This window comes from Manis pentadactyla, chromosome 13, assembly GCF_030020395.1.
Source record: "Manis pentadactyla isolate mManPen7 chromosome 13, mManPen7.hap1, whole genome shotgun sequence".
NCBI lineage: Eukaryota > Metazoa > Chordata > Mammalia > Pholidota > Manidae > Manis > Manis pentadactyla.
This window is the reverse complement of record NC_080031.1, coordinates 2,064,755-2,089,352: the sequence shown is the minus strand read 5'-3', so window position 1 is coordinate 2,089,352 and position 24,598 is coordinate 2,064,755. Positions and strand designations below refer to the sequence as shown.

The following is a 24,598-nucleotide window of genomic DNA, read 5'->3' as shown; positions in this document are numbered from 1 at the left end:
AGACTGCCCATTGCAGGACTGTAGATGGAACAGTCAGATTGTCTCAGATTACTGCAAGTGCTGGATATTCAAGAATCAAATCACAGGCTTGAAGGGTGTAAAATCCAGCCAGGATGTCTTTGTGAGTTTCTGAGGTGTAGCTGCCATGGCACTGCACTTCCGGTGCCCCCTGTCTGCCCTGGAAATAGAGCACATGGAAAAATCCAAAGCTCAAACCCGGGACAGTCCTGTGAAGGACTACATTTAGGCGTCCAGTGACTCCCAAGCAAGATGTGCAAAAAGCAATCCACTCGTAGACATTTTATTGATAAAACTGCAGAACACCAAAGACAATGAGATGTTGAAAACATCCAGAGAATGTCAAAGACAAGAAATGGTGAAAATATCCAGAGAAAAAACACAGATTACCTTCAAAAAGAGACAAGTTTGCTGAGAACCGACTTTGCAAGGCAATAGAGACAGAAGACAAGAAAATAAAAATGTCAATGGGCTATAATAAAGTACCCATCAACTTAGAATTGTGTAAGCAGCCAAAAGTCTTTCAAGAACTGGGACCAAAAAAAGGACATTTTCAGACAAAAATGGATGTTTGCCACGTAGTTCTTTCTAATGGAAATCCTAAATAACACACTGCAGACAAAAGGCATGTGACACCAGATGGCAGGGCTGAAAGGCAAGGAAGAGTGGAAAACAATTAAGGAGGCTGACTGGTGGGTGATTCTAGTGGACACATGAGGAATTAATACCATATGAAAGATAAGCAAGGTGGAATTAAAATACACAATAGCGATGGCCTATAAATTTCCAGGGAAGGCGAATACATGGAGTTGAAGTGGTCTAGATCTTTGTATTGTCCAAGAGTAAAAGTACTGATTATCTCAGATTTGGGGAAGTTAACTATGCATATTGTAATTCTAAGCAGATGACAGTGTGCGAAGCCTAGGCCATGCCTATCAACAATTTTCTGCTCAGGCACCCGAGACTGCCTCACGGTTCTCTCTGGTTGGAGGAGTATGTTCACCCTGCACACAGAGCAGGCCAGAAAAGCCGTGGAGTTAAAGTAGCAGTCCTCAGGCCCTCACACCATGACAGAGCTTAGAGCTGAATAGACATCCCCTCCTTGCTCCTGGGGTAGAATGCTAAAACCCGCTCTGCCAGAGGAGCCCAGCAGGACTGGGCCCTGGATGCCCACAAAAGGAACTAGTTCATTAATGGAGCCTCTTCTGCCTTCCTTTCTTTCTCAGACTCACTCTTCCATTCCCCCACTGGTGCTTCTAGGATCCAAAGCAAAATACACTTGAATTTTAGATGCCACAAAAACAATAGAGTCAAACTGTACTAACTCCAAATTAGTAAAGGAGAGAAAATGCAGTGTCAAAAAAATATCAATTCAGAAGAACAGAAGGACCTAGAGAAAAAGAAACATAGACCTGCCTGGACAGATACAGGGCATAAGATAAGAAGGTAATCGATGGAGCATTAAAAACAGATGAAAACATCACGAAAGATGTGTAACACCTGAGCAGCAGGGTTAATCAACTTGACTTAATGGATAGATATGAAATACGGCATCCTACACCTACACATTCATTTCAAGAATACACAAGCTATTAAAAATTACCGTATAAAGCTCATAAAGCAAGCCTCAACATATTTCAAAGGACTGAAATGATATAAAGTATATTCTTTGACCAATGCATTTAAGTTAAAAGTAAAAAATAAAAAGATAGCTAGAACACCCATATTTGTTTGGAAATTAAGACATGCACGAATAAAAAAAAAACCTCATGGTTCAAAAAAGAAATCATAATGGAAATGATAAAATATTTTGAACTCAGTAGTAACAAAAACACTGTATACCAAAATTTGTAAAGTTAACAAAGTATTTAGAGGGAACTGCATTCCTCAAATGTGTATATTACAGGCAGTCCCTGACTTTTGATGGTTGTTTATTTTTTTGTTTTGTTATGATGCAAAAACAATGTGCTTTCAGTAGAAACCATGCTTTGAATTGTGATCTTTTCCCCAGCGAGTGATACACCAGATGCTCCTCTCTCACATGATGCCAAGCTGGGCAGGGCAGCGGGCCACAGCTCCCAGTCAGCCATGTGGTCATGAGGATCTGGCCCACGAGGATCCGGGCAAACAGCTCAGACACTTAGAGATGTTCTGTCCCCACAGGACCATTCTGCTTTTCACTTTCAGTGCAGTATTCAATCAGTGACACAGGATAGTCAATACTTTACTATAAAATAGGCTTTGTGTTAGAGGATATTACCCAACTGTGGGCTCACGTACATGTTCTGAGCATGCTTCAGGTGGGCTGGGCTTGGCTGGGCTGTGATGTTCAGTAGGTTAGGTGTACTAAATGCATTTTCCACCTAAGATATTTTCAACTTATGACATATATTGAGATGTAACCCCATTGTAAGTCAAGGAAGGCCCAGAAGAAAGACTGAAATCTAATGAGCTTAAGGAAAAGAACACCAAATAGAAGGAGAAAAAAATAATGATACAGAACAGAAGCCACTGAAATAAAAAGCTAAGCTACATTAAGATACCAGCAAGGCCCAGGAGTTGGCTCTCTGAAAAGACTGATATAATTAGCAAATATTTGGTTTGAATGATCTAGGAAAAAAAAGAGAGTAGGCACAGGTACCCATGTCAAGAATGAAAATGGGGGCATCATGGCAGTTCTACAGGCATCTAGAAGATCACAAAATATGACAAATAACTTTATGCCAATATATAGAAAATTTAGAGTTATAAGTTCCTAAGTAAATAACGCATACAAAACCTGATTTGACCTGCAACGATCAGAGAACTTCAATAGAAAATTGTTTCCATACAAAACCTTCAGGGCACCTGGCTCCACAAGTCAGTTCCAGCATGTATTCAAGGAATCAATGATTCTAATTCTACACAAACTCTTTGATAAAATAGAAAACAAGAAAACACCGCTCAACTAATTTTATAAGTTCAGCCAAACCCTCATACCAAGGTTATTTATGAGGAAGAAAAGTTGAAGCTAAAATTACTCATGAACACAAGTACAAAACTCTTAAACAAATTATTGTTTATTTAATGAAATAGCAAATACACATATGGCGCTTAGTATGTTCTAGGCACTGGGTTACACGTTTTGGACGTATCACTAAACCTTACAATAATTCTGTGAGTTAGGTATTATTATCACCCCCATTTCAGCTGATGAGGAAACTGAGGCACAGAGAGGTCAAGTGAATTGCCCAGTCACACGGCTACTGAGTAGTATACAGCCAGGTTTCAGATATAAGCCATCTAACTCAAGAATCCATTCATTTAGTAGCTACACTCTTACCCAGGGGGGTTTATCCCAGGCATACAAGGTGATTTCACATTTAAAAATCAATTAATGCAGATTGATGATACCAAAATAAAAAAAATCAATTAATGCAAATCATCACATTCACATATTAGAGGAGAAATACCTTCTGATTTGTTCAACAGAGGAAAAAAGCTCAAATTCAACACCCATTCACAATAAAAATCACTCTTGGCAAACTGACAATAGAATGGAACTTCCTTAATATAGTAAAGATTATCTACAAAAACTTCAACAAACATCATACTTGGTGACTCATTTAAAAAAGCATTCCCTTTTTTTCTACCTGAGAACAGAGGCAAATGCTAATGATTACCAATTTTATTCAACATTCTAGGAGGGGTCTTGGATGGCACAGCAGATAAGAAAAAGAAGTAAAAGCTGTAAGGATTGGAAAGAAAAAAGATTAAACTATTATTATAAGCAGATAATGATAACAGAGAGAGAAAATGAAAAGTAAACTACAAATCAATTACTAGAATGAACACAAGAGTTTAACAAAATTCTTGGATATGAAATCAATATAAAAAATTAAGTTCATTCCTAGCCAGCAAGAGTTATCAAAGCCATTTTGAAACAGAGTCCATTCACAATGGCATTTAAAAAATGTGAAGCACCTAGGAATAAATCCAACAAAATATGTATAAGACATTAATGGACAAAATTGTAAAATTTTATTGAAAGACATTAAAGAAGACCTAAATAATTTGAGAAATATTCCACTTCATAGATTGGAGGATCCAATATTGTAAAGATGTCATTGCCCTCCAAATTGATTTATAGACTCAGTAAAATCCCAATTAAAATCCCAATAGGTTTTTGTTGGCACTTGACAAGCCAACTCTAAAATTTATATGACAGTGTGAAGAGCCAAGAGTAGCTACTCTTGAAGAAAAATAAGGTGGGAGGATTTGCTCTACCAGATACAACACTTCTTATAAAGCTACAGTAATTAAGACCACATGGTATCGATACAAGGGTTGACAAACAAACAGAGTAAGCGCCCCTAAATAGACCCATAACCTTTATGAACACTTGATAAGCAACAGAGGTGACATCACAGGTCAGGGGGGAAAAGACAGACTTTTCAACAAATAGATAATTGAGTACCCACAGGGGAGGAACTGGCCTTACAAGATCTCTTCACACTACACGCAAAAATTAATTCAAGTGGATTAAAAACATATATATGGAGGGCAAAACTCTAAGAATTTAGAAGGTAATATAGAAGAGTATCTTCATGGCCTTGGCATAGAGAGGATTTCTCAAACTAGATACAGAAGCTTTTCATCATAAATGAAAGATTTATAAATTTGAGTATATTACAATTAAGAACAGTTATTCGACTAAAGACATGTTTACAGAGATTGAAGAGACAAGCTGCAGAGTGGGAAAAGGTACCACCACACATAAAACTGACAAAGGACTAGGACCCAGAATTTATAAAGAGCTTCTGTGAGTCAAAATCAAAATAAAGGACACAGAAGACTTGCACAGTCCCTTTATAAGAAAGGAAATCCAAACGGCCAATAAGCCTATGAAAAAATGCTGAAACTCGTCAGTAAAATGCCGGTTCAGCCGCAATGACATGCTGTGACACAGCCATCAGGCCGGCAACAGGACTTCTGCATCAAGGACCTTGGTCACAGATATTCTCATGTATTTCTAGTGGGCATATAAATCGGTGTGACTTTGGGGAAACAGGCTGGCATTAGCTGGCAGAGCTCCGTTTGTGTATTCCCAGTGCCCAACAGTTGTGCACGGCCGGGCAAACGTAGAGGAAATCTGGCACATGCACGTGAATGTTCTCAGCCACACTGAAATAGCCCCAACTAGAGCCAAGTGAATGTCCAGCAACAGAATGAATCAGTCGGCGTGCACAGCGGTGAGAATACATCAGACACAGTGATGGGCAACCGGAGACTCTCCAAGTGCCGGAAAGGCAAGATGTTTGTCAGAAAGAAGACCTACATTTCTATTCCATTTGTATGAAGTTCAAAAGCAGACAGGAGTACCAAGTGACGCATAAACTAAAGAAAAAACAATGAGATGATTACCTGAGATGTCAGGACGGTGATTGCCTCTGGGGGCGCTGGAGCCGCGCTCAGGCAAAACGGGGTGCTTCCAAGATCCTGGGTGTTCTGGTTCCGAACTTGGGGATGTATTATTATTATGTTATATTTATTACTACATATATTATTATATATACTACCTTAGATACGTTATAGTATGTAGGTGTTCATTTTATAATAACCTTTGCTCTGTCTGTAAATGCTTTATGAACGTTTCTATATATATGATAAACCTCACCATTTAAAAACATATCCTGCCTGTCTACACGCAATCTGCGGAACAAGCACAGGTTTACAGATCAAGAGTGCTCGGTCATGCAGGTTTTCTTAAATCTCCTCCGTGACACAGGCCACAGCATGTTTCTTTTCACTCAGTTTAACCTAATGGGCTTACATCACTCAAGGACACTAAGGGATAAAAGATGATCTCAACAAAAATGGGGCAAGGACGGCAGGAACTTCTCCAAAACTGCCACCCCAGCTTCCCTCCAAGCTTCTCTTCCCGATCCTGGGGACGGTCCCTCTGTGCCTCAGGCATGCAGGCCTGCTCTAGATCAGAGGCCCCGGGATCTCTGCCGGGCAGCGCCCTCTCCTCCCACCTCCATGCCTTCTGCCTCTCTAGGGGTCAGCGCCGCCACCAGGCGCCTGCCCATGGCCTCTGCCCGTGAAACACGTCCGCCAGCCTTTTCCTGGGTCTCTGCTCAAACCGGACCTGAGGCCAGGTGCAAGAGCCCCCAGGTCAGAATCCAAATAGAGCCGAATAAAGCTGCTCCTGGCGTGGGAGGAGCCAGCAGTTTGGGAGCCTTTCACGTGCTTGGTAACTAATAGTAAATAAACAAAATTGCAAGCAAAATTGTAACTCATCGAATCTGACGTGCTCTCAGAGGGCTTGCTGTAGATTTTAATGGGCACATACGGTGGGTCCAGCGGTGGTCTGAGCCTTAATTGCAGTGAGGTGGGGAGCCCTTTCCTGGACCCACAGCCTCTCAGCTTCTCTCGACGAGTCCGGCTACCGGAGGGAGGAAAGGAGGCTGTCCCACCAGGCCTTCTGTGCACGCGGGGTTCTGGCAGAGACCACCCTCACAGAGCTTGGGTTTGGAAACCCACCATCACCCAGATTCATCCAGAAAGTCCAGTTATCTAGTTATCTGCTTATCTATACTCACAAGTCTCCAAACTTTAAACTAGCCACTGCTAACCTTAAAAATACAAGTGTCAGTTATTTTACCAGTAAAAATGGGCTTATTCAAGAATAGCAGGGAATGGCAACTCAGGACATACCAGCTAAGGTAAAACCAGAGGAAGGTTCTTTGGTAGAGGAAAGAGGCTGTTACAAACAAAAAGTCCATTGGGGTAAACTGGGAGCTTGGAAGTGTCGTGCCTTCTCATCGGCTGAGCTGTGACAGTCTCTCACTGGCTGGGCTGTTGCCAGGCAAGGAGAAAACCTTTCTTCCTCCTGCTGCGGGTGTAAAATAGGGTCAACTAGCAAGGCCTCTCTCTTCCTGATGGGGTCTGCAATCTATGGGGAGGTGTAGGGTGTGAGAGCTCTTCCTTTGGCTGCCCCATCCCACTTAAAATGAGGTTTCCTTTTATTAATCGTCGCACACTGAGTCCATGGTCCAGGTTTCAGAAAGCTTTGAAAAGGATGCCAAAGAGGAGAAGAAGAGGAAGGGGATAAGGTGATGAGCTGCTCGGCTAAAGGAAGAAAAGTGACTGGGGAGAAGGGACGGTGATTGAAGGCTACTTGGAAAGGGAGATTCCTGAGCCTCAGCCTGGGCCAATTCCATAATTCAGCCAAGAGGTGTCCGCCCCCAGCCCACCCCCATTGCATGGTCCATGAACTGCAGAGAGATGGCATTTGAGGCCTTTGGCAGAGCCAGGGCCCAGTGGCTTTGATGTGACTGGTGGCCAGCTTGCTGGAAATCAGCGTGTGCCCGGCAGACATAAAGCCGAATCTCAGTGAGCCTGCAAATCAGGATGGAGCTTCCAGAACACCCAAAGGCTGAGTGCTTGGGTCGCTTCTGTGCTGTGGGGATTATTTTGTTTCCTTTCCTCCTTACTGGGACGTTCCTTTGGCATACGCTTACTTACAGAACTTACTAACATCCGATTTACGGCTATCCTCACCGTTCCATTGACTTTTTTCTTTGCTTCCTACTTATTATTGTAGTGATGTTATACATGTATGTATGTATACACACGCATACATATTTAGGACACCTGTCTGTCACTAATAATGCTACACAAATAAAGGGATGATGTATTTCAGTCTTTTCTCCCTTTATTACATATGTAAAAAGCAAATCATTTCATGTTCTGAGTAAAGCTGTTTGCACTAAGATTGGATCTTGTAATTCTCTTTTTCTCTATTGGGTGTTTTGTTTAGTTTTTGAAAAAGCATGAGGTCAGGCAATTAAAAGGGAATGTTAATGAAACTGGGAAAGAGGAGTGAAGGCTGAACATGGGCGTTTTTAAAAATTCAAGAGAGATATAATAACCTTGTAGAAATCAGACTCTGCAAAGGAAGCCAAACCTCAGAAGTAAAAACCTGTGACTGTCACTCTTCAGTCTCTTGTCAGAAAGCATTTGAAAGAAGAAAGTGTATAGTGGAACTGAATCCATCCATTCAGTTCTATTGTTTTTCCTTGCAATTTCCACTCTCACTGGTAATACTTCTGAGGTGTTTGATGTTTCTCTATGTGTATTTTTGTAAACTATGTACTGTTGTTTCATATGCATATATTTTATTTACATCATTCTCACTAGGTTTTTAAAGCCCATTCACGTTGCGTGTGTCCACGCGGTCCATTACTTCTTGCCTCCTAGTTCTTCTCCCTGACTTGCCTCCCCCTCATTTCTGAATCTACTCCCCCGCCTCGTGATGGATCCCCTGATTGCCTCTAATTCCCCAACAACGTTTCTGTAGGTATCCAGGTCTCCCCTGTATAGGCGTGTGTGAGAATTTCCACAGGGTATATTCCCAGGAACAGAAATGCCGGGTCGTAAGATATCCACATACTTAATTTCAGTAAGAACCACCAGATTGCCGCCAGCAAGGCTATTCCATTCTCCGTTCCCACCAGCCAGTAGGGTAAGCTAAGTGATACAGCAAACCCCAAATCTCAGCAGCTTAGAAAATAAATGGGGACTTCTTGTTCATGCCCCCGTGCAATGTGGGAAGAGGTCAGGGAACGGGCGCTGCTCCAGGCGGTCAGGCGTCTGTGGCATCGCGCTGTCCTCTCCTAGAGGATTCGCTGCGCCCAGCCAGCAGGGGAGGCAGGAGCGAGCCCCCAGGGCGGTGGGGGCGACAGGGGGCTGTGGCTGATCCCTTCTCATTCCTTAACCAGAACTCAGTCGCGGCGCCCGAGGCCAGGGGGCTGAGAAATGGGGCCTGGCTGTGTGCCGAGAGGGCACGGAAACTGGTGAGGGGTTACACAATCTGCCACAGAATGTTTGCTAACTCTCGGGGTACCTCCCCGGGACATTTCTAAATCATTTCCTTGCTTCTGTTTTTCTTTGGTCTTCCTCCTGTTCCTGATTTGTATATTGTTTGCATAATCTAGAAGGCGTTGATTTCTCCCTCCCCGCCCCACCCTTCCCACTTCCCCACCCCCCTTACCCCACCCCACCCCTTCCCACTTCCCCGCCCCCCTTACCCCACCCCACCCCTTCCCACTTCCCCGCCCCCCTTACCCCACCCCACCCCTTCCCACTTCCCCGCCCCCCTTACCCCACCCCACCCCTTCCCACTTCCCCGCCCCCCTTACCCCACCCCACCCCTTCCCACTTCCCCGCCCCCCTTACCCCACCCCACCCCTTCCCACTTCCCCACCCCCCTCACCCCCACCGCACCCCTTCCCACTTCCCCGCCCCCCTTACCCCACCCCACCCCTTCCCACTTCCCCGCCCCCCTTCACTCTCCCGCCCCTCCCCGCCCCCTCACCCCCCAGCCCCACCCCTTCCCACTTCCCCGCCCCCCTCACCCCCACCGCACCCCTTCCCACTTCCCCGCCCCCCTTACCCCACCGCACCCCTTCCCACTTCCCCGCCCCCCTTACCCCACCCCACCCCTTCCCACTTCCCCGCCCCCCTTCACTCCCCCGCCCCTCCCCGCCCCCTCACCCCCGCCCCACCCCTTCCCACTTCCCCGCCCCCTTTCCTCACCCCCCACCCTTCCCTCCCTCCGTGTTTCTGACCGCGTCTCCCGCGCGCAGTTCCCGCCCGAACGGCCCCTCCCCTCGCCGGTGGCTAAAACCCTCTGATCCTTGAGACTCGCCCTGGGCATTACTTCCAGGAAGCGTTCTCGGGCCTCCCTCCACCCCAAGTGTCGGTCGATGCTCCCCTTCCGTGCCCCCCAGGCCTCGCCCGTCTCTCCCTGAACTCACCGCACGCGGTTGCAACAGCCATTCGCGCTCCTCACGGGGAACTATTTGGAGGCGCTGAATCCGATTCCCTTCTGCACCCCCGGCGCCGGCACTGGGCCTTACCGCTGCCCAGCGGGGGCGGTGGGCTCACTCTGCCCCGGCCGCGCCCCGGCCCGCCGCCCCCGCGCCGGGGTTCTGCCCTCCAGGGGACGTCCAGGCTCTCAAGCGCCGGTGTCCAGCCAGGCCGCGGGGCGGACAGACGCGGGGCAGCCTTCCCGGGCCTCGGCTTCTGCTGGGGGGGTCCGTGCACGTTACGCAGGCTGAGAGCAGGCCTGCAGGCCGGGCGCCGGGCGCTGGGTGCCCGCGGAGCCGGGACGGGGAAGAGCGCCTCGCGGCCCGCCCAGCTCGACGCTCGGCTGCCCCCTTGCGTCCAGAGGGTGGCGGACAAGGGAAACCGCACACCGGGGCCGGACGGCGGGGGGCCACCCGCGGGCTCCGCCGGGACAGTCGCGGGCCGGCCGCCCCCAGGACGCGCCCCCGCGCCACCCCCTGCCGTTGCCCTGGAGGCTGAGCGCCGGCCCCGTCCTCTGGGAGGCGAGGGGCAAGGGGCGGAGGCTGCGGCCGGGCGGCGGGCAGCAGCCCCTGTGCCTGGGGGTTCCGCGGCGAGAGGCGCGCTCGGCTCCCGCTCGGAGGCCCGCACTGAGCCGGCCCGGCCGCCCTGTTAGCCCCGGCCCGGGCCCCTCACCCTCGGTCTGCCCTTCCCTGCCTCCCTCGCCTCCCTCGCCCGCCTGGAGTGGAGCGGGGCCTCGCGGAGGGTTCCGGCCAGCTCCCCTGTGGGCTCCCCGCTGGGCAGAGCTGCCCCTTGCCCCTGAGATGCCTCCCACACCCCGGAACTCCTTCACCTGCCCCTCACTGTCTGCCTGGCAACCCAGGACTTAGTTCAAGGCTCACTTTAAACAGGACACGTTGTGACACCCTCTCATCTCCCCAAATTTGGCGTCTCCTTCTGTGGAAACTGCGGCCACGACTGCCTGGGAAGCCGGCGAGGGCAGGAGTGGGCCCCACATACTCCCGCACCCCAGTGCTGGCAGGTGGCAGTGCTGACCAGAGTCACCAATGGGCGCTGGCTGCCCCTGCAGAGGCTCGCAGAGCCCAGCGCCAGCGCCGCCCTCCTAGCCTGGAGCCCTCTGCTCTCGCACCGGGAACACACCATCTAGGCCACGGAAGCGTCTTGCTGTTCACCCAGGCCTTCCCAAGGCCGTGTACTGAGCACTATTATTTGCCCTGTGGGAATGCCTTTCCAACATCTTCCACCTTCTTAACTCATCTTAGCTGCCCCTTCCTCCATGAAGCCTTCCTGGGTTCCCGAGCAGGAATAAACCCCCCCTCTGTGCCTCCACCAGGCCTCCTCCCAAGCACAGCCGGCTTTGCAGGAGCCCCCCAGGCCCTCTCAGTGAGTTCGTGTTACTTCAGCGAATCATAAACCCTCTCTGGTCCTAGTGATGTGTTGCCCATATTGGCGTCTCTCATCCCCCACGAAGCCGAGCACAGCTCTGACTCAGGGCCGTCCCACATGTGTTCGAGCTGATGTGACGATCACGTGAAGGAGACAGCGGCTCCCCGATGTGAATGCCCGTGAACTACCCCAGGACCCCAGAAGAACCTGGGCAGGCTGCGCACCTGCGCAGGGCAGAGCATGGGCAGCTCAGTCCTGCCAAGAGCAGGTGCCCCGGACACCCTCCTCGTAGCTTGATTGATTTGGTCCAATTCATTTCCCCAATCCAGGGCCATTAATGGAGTGTATTATAAACCTCTCTGAAATAAACACCCCTGTTTACCTGGCAATCATGTACAATAGCCTCTAAAAGCATTTGTTGGTAAGGGTTCTCAATAAAACCGAGGGACGGAGTAAATGGAGAGGGAAGCAAATGAGGTGGCGGGTGAGGGTGGGAAGTCCTGCCCTGCCTGCACCCCCCTCCCAGCCGTGAGGAAGAACATTCCCTCCTTGGTCAACTGGTCGTGGAAGCAGGTCTCGGCCACCCACCGAGCCTTCAGCGCCTCCCCGGTAAAGTCCGTCTCCTGCAGAAGCAGGGCTTTCCCTCCAGGGTCAGGGTAGAGACCCTCTTGCCCCCTGCCGCGGAGGAGAAGCTGGCCTCCAAGCCCCTGCTCAGCACCCAATGGCCCCTGGGCTGGAGCAGGGCCTCGGGCAGGCCCCCAGGGTGGGGCAGGCAGCCTTGAGTCACCAGCCAGGGCAGGGCCGCAGCCTCCGTGCCCCTTTCCCAGAGGCCCGTCTGAGCACCACGGGAGGGCTGTCTGCGGCCACTCCTCCTGCTCAGCCCACTGGGCTCTGGAGTGGAGGGAAGGGGAGAGGATGCCCACCAGCCACGTTTGTCGTGTGACACACACCCCACTCCGGGTCATTCTCTCCCTTCTGCACAGACTCCAGGTCGGGGTCTCACAGACGAGGAAACTGCGTCCCAGAGACAGACGTGCTCATGAAGCTGGCTGTTGACAGTCAGCCTGGGACCTGCTGACCCCGACCCCTGGCCAGTGCTCTCTGCACCCATGGGCCCTCTCCTGGCAGAGCCCTGCTGCCAGCTGGCGTGTTGTCTTCCTGCGAGGCCGTGTTTAACATGACCCAGCAGGTGTGACTAGCAACTGAAAGTCTGCCTGCAATCAGCTGAGCAGGACTGCAAGCAAGCCTGGCAGCTTAGGTGAGGCCCTTCATTACCGCTGACTCCCTGCGTCCCCCGGAACTGTCCCCCTTTAGAGCTCACTGATGGGCTTAGCTCCTCGCTGACACATCTCTCCTTACCTATACCTGTCCGCTGATGTGGGGCTGGAGACACGGATAACGATGAGCACTGGAACGTTTACTCTTTCCAGTTCTTCATTTTTTAAAAGCCATAGTCTTAAGCAAAAGGGGTAAGCATCTAAGGCACAACTTCAAGCATCTCCAGCCAGAGACAGGCCGGGTTGCCCCAAAGTAGCGTTCAGACCCTGCAAGAGGCCTGCCAGGTAAGCTAGGAGGCAGGGAGGAGAGAAACTAGCTGGACCCAGGGGTCTGGACCAGCAGCTGGACCCCGCCTGCCCATTTGCTCCTGGATTGTTGCTACACTTTGCTTGCTCCTGTGGATTTGTTCGTGTTATGTGTAGGGGAGGGTGGCAGATGGGTTGAGCCACTAGGTTATGTTTTCTCCTCCTGTGAATCATGAAAAGATATCTGTTATTTTATTTTAATGGTCTGACAGGCCTACACCTCTCTTCCTCTGGGGGCAAACCTGAGGGCCACTCACTCAGGACGCTTTCGGGGGCCACAGTGGGAATCAGGCGAAGGGCAAAGGCTTCTTACGCTTCCTGACACCCTCGCAGGTCCTCTGGCCAGTGAGAGGGAGAAGACGGACCCGTTCGGGACCATCAAGACCACAGCTCTTAGACTTGGCGGACGAGAAAATCCCGACCTCAGGAGCCCCGGGGCATCCACCACACACCCGATACGGACTGTAGCTGCTGCCTTCCTGTCGGGCAGTTCCACACGCTGAGGGTCCGAAGTTCCTCAGTTGTCCACCCGCCCTTGCCCACCCCCACCCCGATCCTGGGATTAATGGAGACCAGCACCTGATTTATACAGGGCATTGCACTGTTTTAGCAGGAAAAGGAGGAGTTCATCACCCAAGGGATTCTGGACCAACCTGAAGAAGTCCAGGTAGGCTGTGGTTCAAGATCCGCCTGATAGACGTTCAGGCACCGTGGATCTCAGCAGTGCCGTGGAAAGCAGAGAGCTTGTGCAGGACGGAGCGAGCGCTCGACCCCCCAGGCCCTTCCTGATGGAGCTCAGGCCCCGTCCCTCTGCCTGCCCCCCAACACTTGGCTGGAGGCCAGAGGAGCCACTGAGGAAGTTCCCTGAGCCTCGTCCTCCGGCCATTGGCCCCGTCACGCTCACCCCTTCCCATCCGCTTCTCCGGTTCCGTCCTCCGGCATCAGATAGCCCCCTCCAACAAGAGGCAGAGTGCGTTTTAGTTGAGGGGTGAGGAGGCTGCAGAGCTGAGAAAAGATGGGCCTAGTTTTGACCGTGCTCAGCTTTAGGCTGAAAACTCTCATCCACATAAATTCTAGGACCCAGAGAGAGATCTCAGCTGGAGATCTCAGTGGGGGTGTGTGTGAAGAGTACTTGCTCTGTGACAGAAGTGACTTTCTTCTTCAAGCCCCATTAAAATTCACTAAGTCTTCCTTCCTTCAACAGGGGTGGGGGTGGGACAGTCCCTCGGTGCCAGGCACAGGGGCTGGCACTGGCCCATGCTGCTGGTGCCTACTGAGATTACACTGCATGGTCTGGCCGCAGATCACTGATTAACAAGGGTTGCAACATCCCCTTTACCCACGGCCATGGCCTGCCTGGCTCTCTCTCTGCCCTCTTTCCATTCCCCACCCAGGAGCGAGGGAAATCCCTCCGCCGCCCTCTGCCTGCTCTGGGCTGTGAAGCGAACTCCTGCTCCGGCACCACGTTGAGAGCAGGGGCAAGTCTGGGGTCCTGCCTCTTCCTCACGCACCCAGGGAAGGGCACAGGCCACGGATGCTGTGGTCATGTTCTCTTAAATAAGGATAGAGAAGAGATAAAATGTATCTAAGAATGCAATTTTGGTTAATTTATATATTGAATTCTATAATCAGAAAATAGAGGTGTACCTTTATTTAAAGCTATCTATATTGACTAAATATAAAACAGAGAAATTATAAAACTTCTTGAAAGTAGAACTAATATAAAAACCTCTGATCACAATGCAATAGAATAGATCTTAACTACAATACCAGAAAGAAAGGGACACACTATCACACAAAATCTTCAAAATTTTCTCTTAAGCGCTCTTAGATTAATGCAGAAACCAAAACAAAATTTTTTAACTATAGAAAAAAATCCTACAGGTAAGACTCTATAAGATGTATAAATAAAGCAGAGGGGAAAATCATGATCTTAAATACTTAATAAACAGGGAAAAATTAATTAAGCACCCCAAATCAAGAAGTTAAAGTAACAAATACATTTAAAGGAAGCATAGGATGAAATTAATAAAAAAAAAAAACCAACCTTCAGAAATGAATGAAGAGATGAGTACAGAAGCCAGACTGGGGTGACAGTGTGAGCTGAGGGGGAGAGGGGGTGAGGAAATGCAGGCAGAGAACATAAATAACACTTCCAGGAGCTTCACTGTGCAAAGGAAGAAAGACACGGGGCAGCAGCTAAAAGTGGATCGAGCCTTAGAGAGAGAGAGAAACACTAAATATTTTGACAGCGGAGGAAACGGCTCGGGTAGGTGCCAGTACAAGTCAAATTTATAGGAATGAGTAGGAAACAGAGTTCACAGCTAGAAATTGTGTTTTTCCTGGAAGTAATGAGTAGGGAGATACAGGTGTTTGAGATTTGAGGCAAGAACCAACAGTAAATGGCAGGCAAAGACCAGGGAAACTTAGAATTATCAGGTATTTTCAAAGGCTCAGGTGGCTTGGTGGGAATTCAGTCTGCCCAGAAGTGTAGTTTTCTCCACTGTGTTTAAAAGTCTGGGTGCAGGAGAAGTGAAGATACTGGATTGGGGTAATGTCGAGATTTTCCTGACAAATGGAAGAGAAAGTAAATGGGACACAAAGTGGAAGAGAGTCATCTATTTACTTATTCAAAATGTACTGTCTCACCTGAGGGTTTCAGCCCTGGGCAAATTCACTATGGATTTGATGAGACCAAGAAATGACAGTGGAACGTCCTTGGGGTAAAAGGGTTTTTCCTGGGCTTTAATCTCCGGTGGTAGGTGGAGCGGCAGATTCACGTCCGCATCCAGCAGTCGCAGGTCCATGATGTGCCTCCGTCTCTGCCTCTGCCCTGAGCACTGGGCGGAGCTCTTTATATAGTGACTCATAGTCAATAACAGCTCATTGCCCACGGGTGTGCGAGCAGTAGCCTAGCAGCAGGCCAGTTGCATCATCAAGCAGTTTAGGGTCAGGTGAGGATCCTGGCCACGGGCACTTCCATTTTCCCCACAGCATTCATAGGGCACCAGTTATGTAAGGTAACAGTTCAGTTTTTAAGAATGTAGATTCTGCAGCTCAACCACCTACATTCAAAATCCAGCTCCTCCATTTCTGTGATACACCCTCGGGCTAGTTACTTCATCTTCCTCTGCCTCAGTTTTTAAAATCTGGAACTCATGAGGTCACCGACCTATCTCAAGTTACTGAGAGGACTCGGTGAGTTAATTCAAATAATGAATTTAGATCACTTCTGGCCATGATGGAGTAACAGATACTGGAATCGCCTTTCTGCCATCAACAGCTACAAAACTGGACTGGAAGCGTGACACAGCTGTTTTCAGGCACTGGACAATCGTCAGCACACGACTGCGGTCCTCAGAGAGGCAGGACACATGACGTGAACCCGGCATTCACCAGCTCTCTGCCTGGGGACAATTTCCTGATGACCGCACAGGAAGGTGGCACCCCAGAAGAGCCCAGCAGTTCTGCTGGGCTGAGAAAACGAAGGTCAGAGTTTGGAGTCGCTAAAGCAAATGGGGCTGGTGGGGCTGGTGGCCAGGGAGGAGGGAGTCACACAGGGGGGGCCCCAGAGGCCTGCGTGGCTGTGGATCTATCCGCTAGGGCTTCCATAACAAAGTACCATCAACTAGGCGGCTTGAACGACAGACATGTATTCTCCCACAGGTCTGGAGGCTGGGAGTCTGAGGTCAGGGTGTCTGCAGCGCTGGTTCTTCTGAGGCTGTGAGGAAGAATCTGTTCCATGTCTTCCCTGGTGGTCTGCAGTCAATCTCTGACATTCCTTGGCTTGTAAATGCATCATCTTGATCTCTCTCTTCATCTTCACGTAACTTCCCTGGGGACACATCTCTGTACCAAATTTCCCGTTTTATGAGGACACCAGTTATACTGGATTAGGACCAACCCTAAAGACCTCATCTGATTTGATTACCTCTGTAAAGACCCTATTTCCCACAGGATCCTGGCTCTCACAGTGGCCACTGTGGATTTTGGATCTATTTGTTACAGCAGCAAGCACTATCCTACATGCCCAGGGCAGGAGAAAGGCATGAATGTATGAGGGCAAGCCTCCTGATAAGAGCATGTTAAGTTTGAGTCGCCTGCTACAGACGGCCTGAATAAACACTTGCCATAGAAGACACACAGACGGCCAACAGACATGAAAACATGCTCCACATCACCAATCATCAGGGAAATGCAAATCAAAACCACAATGAGATGCCACGTCACACCAGTTAGGATGGCCGCCATCAACAAGACAAGAAATAGCAAGCGTTGGTGAGGATGTGGAGGAAAGGGAAGCTTTATGCCCTGCCGGTGCGAATATAACAGTATGCAAGTTCCTCAAAAAATTAAAACTAGAAATACCACATGACCCAGGAATTCCACTTCTGGAAATTTGCCCTAAGAAAACAAAATAGCTAATTTGAAAAGGTATGTGCACATCTATGTTTAGTACAGCATTATTTACAACAGCCAAGATACAGAAGCAACCTAAGTGTCCATTGATAGATGAATGGATAAAGAGGACATGGTACATATACACAATGGAGTATTACTCAGCCATAAAAGGAATGGAATCTCACCATTTGCGACGACATGGATGGACCTGGAGGGTATTGCGCTCAGGGAAACAAGTCAGATAGAGAAAGACAAATACCCTAGGATTTCACTTATTTGAGCAATCTAAAAACAAACAGAACAGAGAAAGACTCACCGAATGAATAGGTGGTTGCCATGGTGAAGAGGTTGGGGGGGTGGATGTAATGGGTGAAGGTGATAAAGGTACAAACTTCCAATTATAAAATAAATAAGGCACGGGAATGAAAAGTACAGTATAGGGAGCATAGTCAATAACATGGTAATATCTTTGTATGGGACAACTGGTAATGATATTGGTCATGGTGAGCTTTTTGTAATGTATAAATGTGGAATCACTATGTTGTAACCTGAAACCAATATAATATGTATATTAACTATACTTCAATTTAAAAAAAACAGAATTAGGAACCAGAAAAAAGAAGTTAGACATTAAGATGTACGTGTCAAACTAAGCAATTGATTGTGGAACTCAGTGGAAAATCCAAGGTGAGATGAAAATTTGGGAGCGATTAGCACATATGGAAAGCAATGGTTATTGAGATGCTGGTAGGGGTGGGGAGGGTATATGATAGGTAGATAATAGATGAATACATAATAGACAGATAGATGATAGATAGCTAGATAGATAGATGATAGACGATAGGTAGATTAGATAGATGTTTAGATAAGCTAGATTAGATAGATGGATAGATAGATAAAATAGATTAGATAGATGATAGATGGATGAAAGATAGATGATAGAGATGATAGATATAGATAGATGATAGATTAGATAGATTAGATAGATGATAGATATAGATAGATAGATAGACAGATAGATAGATATAGATAGATGATAGAGTAGATAGATTAGATAGATGATAGATTAGATAGATGAGATAGATGATAGATAGATGATAGATGATTAGATAGATGAAATAGATGATAGATAGATATAGATAGATAGATGATAGATTAGATAGATTAGATAGATGATAGGTAGGTAGATAGATAGATAGATAGATAGATAGATAGATAGATAGATAGATAGATGATAGATACTGATAGATAGATATAGATAGATATAGATAGATAGATAGACAGACAGACAGACAGACAAATGATAGGCAGGGACAGAGGATCAAGGGAGGGTTCAGAGACAGTCTAATACGTCATCCAGAGTCCCAGCAGAGGAAGGTGAAGGAGCTCACCAATGAGACGGAGAAGCAACAGCCCTGGGGACGGGGGATGAGCAGGGTCCCCACAAGGAGCCAGCCATGTGGAAGGCTGCGAAGAGGGCAGGATGAAGACAGCAAAGGGGCCACTGTGTCTTGGAAGGTGCGGCCGCTGGTGAGTTGATGAACTTCCATGCTGTGAAAGAGATGAAACTCGGATCGAAACTGTTGTGAGAAAAACGAAGAAGACAGTGTCCACACACAAAGGAGGAGGACTGAATGGTAACTAAAGGGGGATGTGGGGTCAGGGAGCGGTTTGTTAAAATGGGAGATGTTTGTATGCTAATGGGAATAATTGGGTTGAGAGGGAGAAATGGATGCAGCAGAGAGAAGAGGAGAGTGCAGAGGAAGGAGCTTGGAAGTCTGAGAGGGTAAGACCCAGAGCCCGAGGGGAAGAGCTGACCTCTGACGGGAGGATGGCACATGATCCTCTGACCGGTCACTCGTGCCTCACTTCATGGGGCTTCTCAGTGGCAGGGACTGAAGATGGTTGTCTTGCCAGTGGGTTTCAGCCTGGACAAGTTCACTGTGGACTCAGTGGGACTGAGGAATGACAATGGAACATTCTTGGGGTAACAGGGTTTATTACCTGGCTTGTTCTCCTGGCGATAGGTCAAGCACTAGATTTACGCCTGCATCCAACAGTCTGTAGGCCTGTAATCCTCCTCCGTCTCTGCCTCTGCCCAGAGCACCCATGCCTTAACGTCACGCAGCCCAGCTGATAGCACTGGGCAGAGCTCTTTATATAGCCACTCAGTTAATAACAGCTCATTGCCCACGGGTGTGGGAGCAGCAGCCTAGCGGCAGGCCAGTGACATCATGGAGCACTTTAGGTTCAGGTGAGGGTGCTGGCCACAGGAACTTCCATTCCCCCCCCTGTCCCTGGTCTCTGGAAGGCAGGCAGGCAGCGGAGGGCTGGGCTAATGTTAGGGGGATCTTGGTGCTCATTTCCTCTTGTTGTCCTTGAGACTTCAGAGAATCTAATTTAAATACTCCAGCCTGGGCTCAGCTGTGCTCTGGGGAGTTAAGGGAAAGGTCAAATACTGCTGCTGGGGAACCGTGCTAAGGAGGCGTGCCAACAGGCAAGAGACTGTGAGAATGAGGCGAATATCGGTGCACCCCTGCCGCTTTGTGACTCCCTCCCTTTCCAAATGGGGATTCCTCAAGGCGAGTCCTTTCCCTGCCCCTCCCATCAGCCCAGCGTTTCCCCTCCTCACCACCGAGTGTCACTAGAAGCTCAGTCTACGCTGAAGTCCGCACTGCTTCAGGCGGAGGGAGAACGTCACACTGAAATGCTACTTTTTTAAGAAGTGCTAACAGGAGGCGTGGGGCCGAGATGCCCTTGCTCTGAGGATCCTTCCAGCTAGCAAGGGTCACAGACTCTTGGAAGTTGAGTGCTAGTAGGGGTCTTCCAAACATTGAGCTGCAGCCAACTGAGATGACTGGGGATGCCAAGAGGCAGTGAGAGACAGTGACCCATCCTAGGACTGCTTCCAAGCAAACCATCTGTAGACCCAAATGTCCCAGGGATTGGAGAGTCCACTGTCTCCCACAGAATTCAGGGGTTGGTTTGAGAATTCAGGGGTTAATCAGCCAGAGCGGGGCTGCATCAGAAGGGCAGTTCCGCTTAGGGGCAGGAGCCGACGTCAGCAACCTTCCCTTACGGCTTTCCGGGGCTCTCAGAAGGGAAGAGGTCGTCCCGTTGTCCCCAGGCTCCTGCCGGCGCCTCTCAGGCCTCAGAGACCCAGACCCGGGTGCTCTGAGCTCCTTGGGAGCCCTTTCCTTGGCCGGCCTGCTTCTCTCTGCAGCAAAGCTTCCAGCAGCTGGATTCCATCTGAGGTTGGTCTCCCCTCAGTGTTAGACGAGGCCCCATGGATTCCTGGGGTTTGGGAGGACTGACGGCGGCCCCCAGTTCCGTGTTTCAGGGTTGAGAGGGCTGGATTTGATGTGGCCAGGGAGTCGGTGGGGGAAAAGTGGGATAAAAAGCATCAGGTAGAAATATTGTCTCAGGAGAACTTCTGGGAAACCCAACTGAGCCTTCTCCGAAGTAGTTAAAGGCGTCCCTTTGCTGGTGTCAATCTGGACCGCGTCACGCAGCCCAGCTGGTATAGCAGGGGCCCCAACGGGGCCAGAGCCTTTTACCAAGGGGGACGTGCTCTCCCGCTTTCCAGGCTCACGGGAGCAGAAGCACCTGCAGCCAGTGCCCGCTGCGTGGCGACAGAGTCCCAGTGATGCCCGCAGAGGCCCAGTCCTCTCCAGACCCCCAGCTCCTGGGTCCTGGCTCTGGGTTCCTGACCTGAAAATCAGTGTCTAAGCCATCAGCCCCCCTGGCAGGCCAGCCCTGAGTCTGTCCCCTATTTATAACTTTGGTCTTTGTAGCACCATCGTGTTAGAAGGCGGATTCTCGTGCCCTAACTTCAGCTGACGGCTGTCCCGAGGGGAGGAGCGGACATCACTGCCCCGTCTGACAGCCGCAGAGATGGACTCGGAGTGGTTCCGAGTCGCAGGCAAGGTCACACAGTGAATGGCAGAGATGGCCTCCAACCAGGTCCTCTTGACTCTGAACCCAGGTTTTGTCTGCCAGGCCCCTGCTGCCCCTCTTCCCCCAGGGTGCCCAGCGCAGCAGCCACCATGCTAATCAAAGCGTTGCCGGGTGCCTGATTCCATGGGTGCCTGGTGCTGCACCCTGATGGTGCCCAGCTGGTCTTCACAGCGCTGCCACGCCCCAAGGCCAGGGTCCCCCTGTGCCCCAGGGGCCTTCAGGGCACCGGGGAAGCAGGTAGCGTCAGCACGGGTGCAGGAACCACCAGCCAGGATGGGAGAACAGAGGACGCCATCCCCAGGGAGCCTGTGGCTGGCCTCCACCCCCCAGACTTGCCCAGGTATGAGCTGTGGAGGATGCGCTGTGGCTCAGCTGACTTAGGGCCGCCCTGGAAAACACTCTAGTGCCCATCTCCCAGCAAATTCTGGGCAAGCATGTGAAAGAGGCAGAAAAAGCTGGCAGGCAGAAATTTTGATGCAACACAGGGCTTCCTTCCTCAGGACAAGGATTGGAAGCTTTGGCGCCTACAGCTCCGTGGGAACTGCTGAGCCTGGGTGGGTGGGGCTGGGTAGGGGAGGATGCCTCTCGCGGGCAGCATGTGGAGAGGACAAAGTTGTTGCAATGGGAAGTCCTGGCTTCGAGGCCCACCCTCCCACTGCCAGCTGTGGAGTCACAGCCTCGGTTTGCCCACCTGTGAAATGCAGCCAATGCTGAACACCCCACAGGAGTTGTGAAAAGCAGAGAAGCTTCTGGAACATCCTGAAAATGGAGGTGTCCCTCGGTGGGTGGGTGGGGTGGGGTGTGCACGCCCACTCTATGGAAGAGCCGGAACCAGAGGGGCCCCCTCCCTCAGGCCTGGGAGTAGGATGGACAAAGGCATGGTTTTCTCGTCTGGCTCTGGGCCTACGAGCTGGTGGCAGATGTGGGGGCCCTGTGCCAGGCTGCGTCCCTGCACCCCCCATCCTGGGGAGGTGCAGAGGAATGGGGCGCACCCGCCGGCGTTCAGTTGGGAGCGGCTGTGAGCAGCAGCTTCGCTATTGATGTAGTCAGTAAATAAATAAAGGAGGGCTTAGGCGTAGTGCACAGCAATCAGTCTAGAACTACGGGGTAATTAGCGCTGCGGGGGGCTGCAGGGCTGCAGAGGCAGGTTGAAATGAGTGAGTTCACTTTCACTGAGGCACCCCCTGGAGAGCTGAAAACACAGCCAGGAGAGGCACCCGCCCTCCTGCAGACTGGGGAGTGGGGAGGTGGGGCTGGGCCCTCACCACAGCGAGCTGGGGTGGCCCCGACCCTGGCCGGGGGCCACGTGGACATGCACACTCCCAGCACTGCCCAGGCAGCTCCCTGCCTGCGACAAGCCTCCATCTGCCGGCTGCTCCTCCTCGGCACGGGCAGAAGCGGTTCAGGTGTCTGTCAGTGACATGGGCATCTGGAAGGGGTGCAGGGCCCGCCTCCACTGAGGCCTCTCTGCCACCTGTGACATGCACTTGCTGGGCACCTGCTTGTTGTGTCTCACCTGTCCAGGTGACTGCAGCCTCAGCCCCAGATGTGAGTGCCCTTGCTTGCCCCCTCCTTCTCTTTCATCTGTTTATTCAACAAAGATTTACTGGCACCCATTGTGTGCCAGACAGCGTCAGGCTCTGGAAATATGAAGATACGCAACACCCACTTCCTGCCTTCAAGGACCTCAGTGGGGTCAATGGTGACAAGAAAGACGGTGATTACAGTGGAACCACCAATGGTTCCACACAGGCTTTGTCCAGGGCACCGACTTCAGCCTCCGTGGCCAGGGACCATTCCTGAGAGGCAGGGCTTGAGCCGAGGCCTGACGACTGAGAAGCTGAGATAGCCACACATGGGACGTGATCCTGTGCGCTGTGGCATCCCCCGAGGAGCCAGCATGTGCAAAGGCCCCGGGAGCACGAAGCTCCGTGTCTTCCAGAAACCACCGGGTGTCCAGTTGTCTGGCGCAGAGTCAGGGGTGGCCAGGGGATGTGGGGACGACCCTGGACAAGGCTGGGGGGTGAGCACAGGGCCTCTATCACAGAGGGTCTCGTGAGTCACATACGACAAGGAGTTTGACTTCCATTCTAAGAGTAACGAGGAGCCACTGGGGACTTTAGTCAAAGGAGTGACAGGATGCTGTTTGCATGTATGGAAAATCCTCAGGCTGCTGCAGAGCCCAGGAGGGCCCAGAGGCAGGCAGAGCACCTGGGCCGTCCTCAGTTCTCTCCTCCAGGGCCCATCAGCCTGGTGGGGGTCTGGCCCTGTGAGGCTGGGTGCAGCAGCCTGCGGCCTTGGGCTGAGCTCCACACGCCCCTCTCCTCACCTGCCACGACTTGCCTGAGCCTTCAGCAAGTCTGTGCAGGCTCTGGGCCTCAGCACTGCCACCTTTGGCCGGAGGGGAGCCCCTCAGGATGGCTGGAAGGAGAGCTGTCAGGGCTGGGTCTCCGTGAGTGCCCACCTGGACCGAGCAGTCTTGGCCAGGACGGGATGCCGCGGGCGGCATGGTGCAGGGCTCCCACCTTGAGTCCCCGGAGATGGAGACGCATCCAGGAGGGAGTCCCCCTCCCTCGGCGGCCTGGCCCTGCTTCTGGCCCCGCTTCTGGCCCCAGCAGAGCACCCTTGTGGCCAGCCGTCCGGCGGAGGCTGCCCACGGCTGCAGGGCTGGGCAGAGGGCAGCTGGGCCGGCAGGAGGGGGCAGGCAGGCGGAGGACCGAGTCAGGCCCGCGCGTTCTCAGGCTGGCCGGGCCAGGGCCCCTTTCTCTCCATGAGATCATATCTGGGTCAAAGAGCATGTAAAGCAGGCAGACCCGAGCGGCCACACAAAGCCCATTCAGCCCGGCCCCTATTCACTCACCTCCTCTCCCCCAGAGCCCACACCCCCGCGACCCCAGCGCAGGGCCTAAGCCCCAGCTTTGATGTCCAAGAACAGAAAACGGCGATTAAATGTTGTTTTAAAGAGGGAGTGCTCGCTGCCCTCCATCTGTCAGGAGAAAGCCGGGGCCTGAGGGGGAGGGGCGGGGGGGCAGGGGGGCGGCGGCCTGAGAAGAAAGGGGTGGACGTGGCGGGCAGGGAGGAGGGGGCAGAGGCCCAGAATCAGGCCAAATAGAGTTTTGGCAAAGGACTGTTTTCCAGGATGAGAAATATGGCGAGAGGGAAAAGCATGTGGGACAGACACACAAAGGCAAAACAAACCCATGAGAGGAGAGGAGAGAGAAGGCAGGCTGGGTGAGAGGAGAGGGGCCAGGAGAGGGAGAATGGAGGGAAGGAGAGGGGCAGAGGGCGTGAGGGCAGAGACGCCACCGGGAGGTGGAGGCAGGGGGCGCCCACTGTGTGTGTCCTCTTCCCAGGACGGGTGTCCAGGCGTCCAGGTGGTTCCCAGCTCCTGGAGGCGAGTG

At 51.0% G+C, this 24,598-nt stretch overlaps 1 long non-coding RNA gene across 1 annotated transcript; it reads right to left on the bottom strand.

Annotated features, from left to right (window-relative positions):
- Positions 1-185: 185 nt before the first annotated feature.
- On the bottom strand, positions 186-19,340 carry LOC130680389 (uncharacterized). The gene is made up of 3 exons (XR_008993383.1): positions 18,632-19,340; positions 9,822-17,525; positions 186-666 (listed from the first exon to the last, which is right to left on the bottom strand). It is a non-coding gene; the product is annotated as an uncharacterized LOC130680389 (long non-coding RNA).
- Positions 19,341-24,598: the final 5,258 nt, after the last annotated feature.